Raw genomic sequence first — 8,453 nt, forward strand, 5'->3', positions numbered from 1 at the left:
CTCTTCACATAGTCTCTATCATCCATCTTTCAATTGAGTAGCAATTACTTTCTACTGACTTCATTTAAAATTAGAATGTCAAGATTGATGCGATCCCAAAACTCCAAAAATATGTATACATATTATTGTACATTGAACATTGATCGCAAAATTATATTAAAATTAAAGTTGTAAAACTGTGTGATGTTTGAACATCCTGTGAAGCCTTTTATATCACTCTGCCAATATTTCTACAAGCATACACATATATTGTATAAGGCTGAATAGCATTGTTACTGTTATTATATTATTTCTTTCATGGATTTTCACAGCAAAAAGATAATAATCATTACCATTTGGTAAGCAATCATCAGATAAAAGTTATGCCTTTCTTCTGTTACCTAATTTTGACCTCAGAAAATAGGACTGGTTTGCTACCAAGTCTGTACCTGAAAATTTGTCAGCTTATAGAAGACTCAAGGGGTCATGTCCTTATAATAAATAGCCTCTGAGAATGGAAGGTGACCTCTATACTGTGATGATCTATTAGGGTAGAACTTCATGGAGACCAACTGTTATTACTCTAATTTTACAAATAAGAAAACATAATCACATGGTAAGTGGACAAACATAACTTATAGACTATAATGTATATCTTCTGAGTTCAAAAACAGTACACTTTTCCATGACATATTTGTACAATCTTTTGATAAAATTTAAACTCCTTGAAAAAAGAGGCAATTTATTTTTGTCTAGTGATCTCAAATACCTCACATAGTGCTGGACACAGAGCAAGGATTCACTAAATTCTTATTGGTAGATTGACTCTATTGAAACTTTTCTTTGAATATGTTACTAGTGATAATGGATCATATCATGATGCTTGTGAGATGAAGAAGTGTATAACAGTTTCACTTCTGAAATAGCTGCTTTTTTGTTGTTCCATGTTTCTTGCTTCTCAGATTTGGATATATTGCAATAAGCATCTTGTATTTATAGGTTTTATGCCAAATAATATTTTCATAATACATGCAGTATTCCAAAATTTTTACTCATTGTGTATTAAAGAATTTAGGACAACTTTTATGTTGCTATGGCAAAAGAAACATCACAATTCTTTTCAACTGAATTTAGTCACGAGGTGGCAGTGTTTCTGAATCATGGATACAACTTCCTGTTAATTGTCCCAAATAGTTTGTGTTTTTGGCAGAGTAATCTGGAGATCCAATATTCAGAACTTTGCCAGTATATAATATTACTAAAATTTTATTAATGTATTTAGGAAGATTAGAATGTGTTCATTTGAATGATTTATCTATTTTATATTGATTACCAAGAAGAAGAAAAAAAGTAATATTCCTTTTTATTTAGGAAGTAGGAACCTATAGTTGTATCAGTCTAGTTCTGATTGCCTTTAATTTGAATATTTTAGGATAATGCTTTCTCTCCCCTCCTTCCCCCTCTCTCCCTAGAAGCCTCTGCAGTCAGAGTTGGCAGGGCAACCTGAAGTTAAGTGCTCTATATTTAATGTGGAGATTAGCCATGCAAAAGTAAAGAGGTTTATTAGGAAGAGACACCACCAACCTCTCATGAAGGATGCATAATGGGGAGAAAGCAGCTTTACTTGGAATGGAAAGCAGTATAGGTCATATCAATTGAGGAACTATAAAGTGTTTACTGTCATTGGTGGAAAGACTTGGTTTGGGAAATAACTGTTGGTACGTAGCCAATTCAATGCTTACATTGATATAAATGCTGCATAAAATGTATATGTACCTTACATGTATGTGTGCATATGTATATATGTGTATCTATATATTTATATATACTCTGTATTTGTATATCCGCTACACATATTGCATATATAAAGAGAGATTTTTGTAGCATTAATATCTACACTTAACTGAATAAACATTTAAGTGCTTTTTAGCTACAATGTAGAATGCTAATATAAAAAGTGAAATAAGAGATACTCCTGGCCCTCAAGACTCATGCAATTGAGTGGGAAGAAGACAGATAAAGCATTAAATATAATCTAAGTTGTAACAAGTAAAAACAATAGTATGAGCTATTGGAAAAGGGGGAAATCACCTTTAACTGTTGGAATTCTGTAAAGCTTTCTGAAATGTTGATCATTATAATGAAGAAAGTATACGAAATAGGAAACTAAACTACTGGCTCAAAGTAAGAAAGAAGCCCCTCTGCACCTTAAGCCCCTGAAAGATGGTAGCTGAAATTACAAGGACAAGCAAAAGGAGTCTTCTGATTGAATATATCTTGGATATTTGTAGTTTTCATTTCAATCTGCTCACCCTTCCAGATCTGTGTTGTCTCAGGAAGAATCAATCTAACATCCAGCTTGTCATTAGCTAGTATGGAGTGAACCCAAGAAGAAAAATAATTTTCCTTTCAATTTCTGAAGGTTTTAGTGAGAGATTTCTTCCCTTCACTAACTATCACTCTGGTAAAGGATATATTTTTACTTAAATCTATTTTTTTCTCTTAAACACATTTGAAAATACTTTGAAAAGTTTACACACACACACACACACACATATATATACATACACACATACATTTACATGTGCACATATACATGTATATGTGTGTAAGCATGTGTGTGTATGGTTGATTTAAGTAGAACTGGTTAACATTGTTTGGATTTGAGTGTCAACTTATTTGAAAGAATAAAGTATTATGTGTATCCCATATTTTAAGTAATTTCAATACACATAATTTCACAAAATATATTTGTTTTCTTTAAACAAATCGAATTTAGGAAATTTTAGATGTTAGAAAATTTTCAACTACTGAAAACTGCAATTAATAGGTGGATAAGCATAAGAACCTTGAGATTCAAAACATCCCCATTACTAACCCAGTCCATTTGTTCTGCTTCTTGCCCAGTCCTCACAGACACCTTCTAGGGCAATAACTCATATGAAAAAAAAAAGACAGTCATCAGAGCAACAGTCAGAAAACTCTCACATAAAGGACAGGCAGGTTAGTCTTGCTGAAAGAGCAAGACACTTTGCTGTAAACCGAAACTAAAAAGCACACTGTGAGAGAGTCAAACCATATAACAGCCGTAACCACCATCTTCCTTTAGACAATAATGAAGACAGCAAAGAAATCAGAAATGGAAAGTGTTGAGAATACATGGACTTCCAACCTAATATCTGCAGCCATAATCCATAGAAGCAACCATAATAACTCCCATCTATGGAAATGTGGACCTGCTCCTGTAGATGCATTGCCAAATCTATTGAAGACCAGGAAAAAAGAAATTTCTTCTTCAACAAAAATCTTTGGTCTTATATATGTAAATGTAAGAAATTCACCTAGCTTGGTGCTTTCCACACAGTCGGTGTTTAATAAATGCTCCATTCATTCATTCATAAAGTAACATAACAGTCCATCCTACTGTGATTGTACCCTCCCTCCACTATCAAATATCATTGCATCACTAATATCTTTGTCTCCCTTACCAACTAGGACAGTGGTTTCTTCCAAAAGAAGATGTTTAGGGCCATCTAGGTGGCACAGTGAAAACACCAGCCCTGGAGTCAGAAAAGCCTGAGTTCATATCTGGCCTCAAACACTTAACTCTTACTAGCTGTGTGACCTTCTACAAGTAACTTAATCCCAATTGCCCTGCCTTCACCTCCTCAAAAATAAAGGAAGATATTTAATTATGTTTTCTACTTTCCCAGCTTTATTCAGATCATCTCCTACTATCTGGGCTAATACTAATTCATTTTCTGTCCTATCCTGTTTCCAGTGAGTTATAGGACAGTGAGTCAAAGCAGTTTAAGAAATTAAGCATATTTAATATAAATAGTTTTATAAATTTTATTTCAAATTAGATGCTGAGAGATATTCATCAAATTTACTTAACCCCATTTCCTCCAATAAAGTTTTTCCAAAGAGGAGAACAGGAGAAATGGGGGAGGGAGTAGGCAGATTGCTTTTAAACCAATGAACTTATAGTTCCTCAATAAATTCTAAAAAGACAATGTGAAAAACAATGGCTTGTGCAATTTCCTATGATTAAGTACACTATCTATCAAAGATATAAATCAATCTCAAAAATGAATAAATTAAAAATAGTTTCAGATATTTTTATTGAAATGAAGAGATACCCCCCCAAACATACATACACCCCCCCACACACACACACACATACACACTAGAAATAATGAAGGAAATATAAATCTGTATCTTAATCCAAGTTCAGGCTTCTCCTTCCAGCTTCAGTTCATATTTAATTCAAGGAGAAATGGGTTGCATATTTCATTTCACTAGGTAACCATACCAAAGAATAAGAGAAGTAGTCTAGAAATGTCAAAGATTCTAAACCTAGGGTCTATGAACTTCTAAATATATATATATGTAACTATTTCAATATATTTTCATACTTAATCCTACATTACCTTATAATCCTATGACTTTTGTTTTGTGCCCTTAAAACATTATTTTGGGAAACTGAGGGTTAATAGGTTTCACCAGACTGCCAAAGGAGTCTATTACATGTGCAAAAAAATGGTTTAATATATAGAGCTCAGAAGTCCCCTAGAGGGTTGTGTGACCAGTTTAAAGAGCGAGACCATTTGGGAAAGAATGGTCATTTTAAAAAGTGAGTTGGTATGGAAGAAAGACAAAAGTCAAAAGCAGAGAAAAAATGTATAGCCACTTGACCCCCATGGTAATTGAAAATACCATCCAACTTAAAGAGTTTCAGCTATATTGTCCTTGGGAGTTATTATTTTCACATTTTTAAAAATGTATCCCCATTCGTGAAACATTCCCAGACCTAATAGTGTTTAGAGGTAGAAAAAATAATGCTTTGAAGTATTATTATAGAAGACAGATTAATTCTCTAGCTGAGTCAGTTTGAAGGTTTGGGGTATAATAGTGCAGATTTGCCAAAAAGAAAAGTAAACTACTATTCAATGATTGACCTTTAAAAATCTCCAGGCATTCATTATGCTTTGAATAGAAGTAAGGTAATTAATTTTGAAAATAAAAATGACTGTTTAAAAATTAGTTAGATATGAATGCTATTGCCCCAGTGACCCTTTCTGTCAATCTGCAATATGCCTAGTCTACCTACAATTGGGAGATGATACAAAATATCAAAATATGGTGCCTTAAAATATACTCATAGTTTCCTAACAGAGATTCTTTGACAAGGATAATTCTATTGTTTTTCTCCCATTTATGGATGAAGAAAGTAAGTTTCATAATAATTAAATAATTTATCCTAAATCATACAATGAGTACAGAAGAACTGAGATTCATATATATTTTCCTGTTCTATAAACAAAACATTTTTAGTGTACTATAATGTGCCTCAGCCCATATGAGAAAAAAAAATAATTTGAAGAATTAGTTTAAATATTTTAAAATCTTCATATTCAATAAAAATGTAAAGAAAAAAGTATGTAATATATTTTAGCACCTTGAACACATATTTTTATAGCCTTCATTTTTTAGTGTCCCTGAAGTTTTCATCTAAATTTAAATAGCCTTCATGTTGGCCAGACAGATTACATTTAAATAATTATTTTCAATTGAAATGAAACATATATATTGCATTTTATTAATATGGCATGTGAACTCATTTTTGATAAGCAGCTTTTTACACCAACACATGCTGTTAAGGAATTCCAAACTGGACTTCAACTCAGTGTAAACTACCATAATGTGAAGTCATGGTCCTTGCTGTCACCTGTTTCATTTTAGTTACTCTCAGTGGGAATTGTCTTTTATTATAAGTCTTTGCAAGACACACACACACACACACACACATACACACACACACCACAAATTTGAAGTGGTAGATTTCTGAAAAAAGCCACTTTGTTTTAGAGAGTGAGGATTATGAAGGACACATAGGAAAAGTAGATGGGCCAAGGTCTGAGGAGATGAGTAGTTCTAATACCTCTCCATTATCTTCTATGATTGTAATTTTTTTTTTTACCTTTAGAAGGAGTCTCATCCCTTTTTTCTCTATCCTGACTCATACAATTCAAAGTTTCTTGTATTGCTCTTAGGATTAAAATTGATCACAGTTCAGAGTATTTTGCAAACTTAATAATCTCACAGAATCACAGATCCTTGAGTTCAATCAAGTCAGCAAGCAAAAGAGAACAGAAGCAAACAGGTCTTTATCTACAAGTAATAGATAATATAAACTGAAGATGATTGACAAATAAAGGGACTAGCAATAAACAAGATTAAGAGAGGCTTCTTACAGTTCTTTGGATTTTATTTAGTAACTTAAGGAAGCCAGGGAAGACAGAAAATAGAGATGAGCAAAGAGAAAATTCCAATATTTTGTACAGTCAGTACAAATTCCTAGTCCACAGATAAAGTGGATTGTGCAAGCAACAACAAGGGGGTCAGTATCACTAGATCACAGACCATGTGGAGGGGAATAAGGTATAAAAGAACTGGAAAAGTAAGGAGGGCAGGCGGTAAAGAGTTTTAAAAGCCAAATGGAAAATTTTGTATTTTATCCTTCAGGTAATAAGGAACTACTAGAATGTATTGATTGGGGGTTGGGGTTGGAGTGTGACATGGTCTTAGCTATGCACTTAGCAGATAAATTTAACAGCTGAGTGGATGATGGACTAGAGTGGGAAGAGACTTGAAGTAAAAAAGAATCCAAATAGCTAGTGCAATGGTGTAAGTGTGAGATGATTAGAACCTTCCCCAGAGTGGTGGCAGTTTCAGAGGAAAGAAGGAGGCACATCTGAGAGATATTTAAAACATAGAATTTGTAGGACTTGGTAACTGATTGGATCTGGGGGTTGAAAAAGACTGAGGAGTCAAGAATGCCAAGTAGATTGTAAAGCTGGATATGTGAAAGGTTGGTGGTGTCCTTGACAGTAACAGGAAAGTTTGGATCAGGGAAGGCTTTAAGGGAAAAGTTAATAAGTTCACTGGACATGTTGATTTGAAGAAGTGCATAGGATATTCAGTTCCAAATGTCCAATGAGCAGGTATAAATGTGAGACTGGAGGTTATGTGAGGAGAAAGGTTATGGGTGAAGAAATAAATATCTGAATCATCTGCAGAGAGATGATAATTGAATTCACAGAAATTTATCAGAACACCAAGTGTAGAGCGTGCAGAGAAGATGATCCTCAGAAGTCACATGCTCCAAATCATAACGGAAAAAGCACTCTACCTGCAAAATGTCTTATAAATAGATATCCAAACTATACTTGAATGCTTCTGATGTATGTACATCTGCTATCTCTTGTGATAGTTCATTCCACTTTTTCTTTGTTTCCCTTCCTTCCTTCCTTCATTCCTTCCTTCTTTCCTTCCTTCCTTCCTTCCTTCCTTCCTTCTTTCCTTCCTTCCTTCCTCTCTCTCTCTCTCTCTCTCTCTCTCTCTCTCTCTCTCTCTCTCTCTCTCTTTTTTTTTTTTTTTTTTTTTTTCTCTCTCTCTCTCTCTCTCTCTCTCTCTCTCTCTCTCTCTCTCTCTCTCTCTCTCTCTCTCTCTCTCCTTCCTTCCTTAATACAATTAGGATATATTACAAATTTATGTAGCAATAACTTAGTTCATTCCATGTAAATAAAAGCACATTATTCATAATACACAAGCTTTTAAAGGTTCTACACTGGAGGATTTTTTTTCTTTGTCTTTTTTGCAGACAGATTATGTACATGAATCCTTAAAACCTGTAGCCCTTAAAACTTCTGTTGACCTTTCTACTGAGAGGTAAATTATATACAACAATAATGATGAGGATGAATAGAGCATTTTTCTATTATGAATCATTCCAGCTTTGTTCAACGATAACTGAAACTCTTTTCACATATCCTCACTTGTTTTCCTTATAAAGCTACACCACCTGTCTATTGGCAAGACTGTTAGGACTAGGTTCATCCATCAGATAATTAATGGTAAAATATAAGACATATCATATATTGGCCTTCAATGATTCTGGTGGATATCTAAATATATGCCAACATTGACATAGACATTTGGATGAAATATCTTTCATAAGAATCTCACAGTGGGAAGTTTATTTGAATACTCTTTTGAGAATCCTATTACTAGTGTAAAGGCACCATCCTCAAAATGTTTGTCTTTCGGCCCAAATATAACTGTATTCCACTGCATGATGTTGTTTTCAGATGATCTGCTACTGACACCCACATTTCGGTCTTCTTACAATTCCTTGAAGTCCTGCAAGAGTCTCAATCCTGGGTGGGGTTAACATGATCCCTGTTCCCCTCTGCAGTTTTTGTGAGGGTCCTGAGCTCCTGACCCTTTGGACACAGAATTCAGGAGCACCACCACTCAAATTCACTACTTCTTATCTCTAATTATTTAAAAAATGTTTATCTTGACAAAAAACTCAAACTTTCCTTTTTTTGTAATTTTGATCTTTTGCTCCTAATTCCACCCTTCAAGACCAAATAAACAAGACTAATTATTTTTCCATATTACAGTAT

General features: G+C 33.8%; 1 pseudogene; it reads right to left on the reverse strand.

The window, feature by feature from the left end:
• Window positions 1-7,762: 7,762 nt before the first annotated feature.
• Window positions 7,763-8,149, reverse strand: LOC138174735 (ubiquitin-conjugating enzyme E2 B pseudogene; annotated as a pseudogene).
• Window positions 8,150-8,453: the final 304 nt, after the last annotated feature.

The sequence above is a fragment of the Petaurus breviceps genome, unplaced genomic scaffold (assembly GCF_028583685.1).
Source record: "Petaurus breviceps papuanus isolate PSGF00001 unplaced genomic scaffold, PetGlider_PUasm1.0 76, whole genome shotgun sequence".
In the NCBI taxonomy this organism is placed as follows: Eukaryota; Metazoa; Chordata; class Mammalia; order Diprotodontia; family Petauridae; genus Petaurus; species Petaurus breviceps.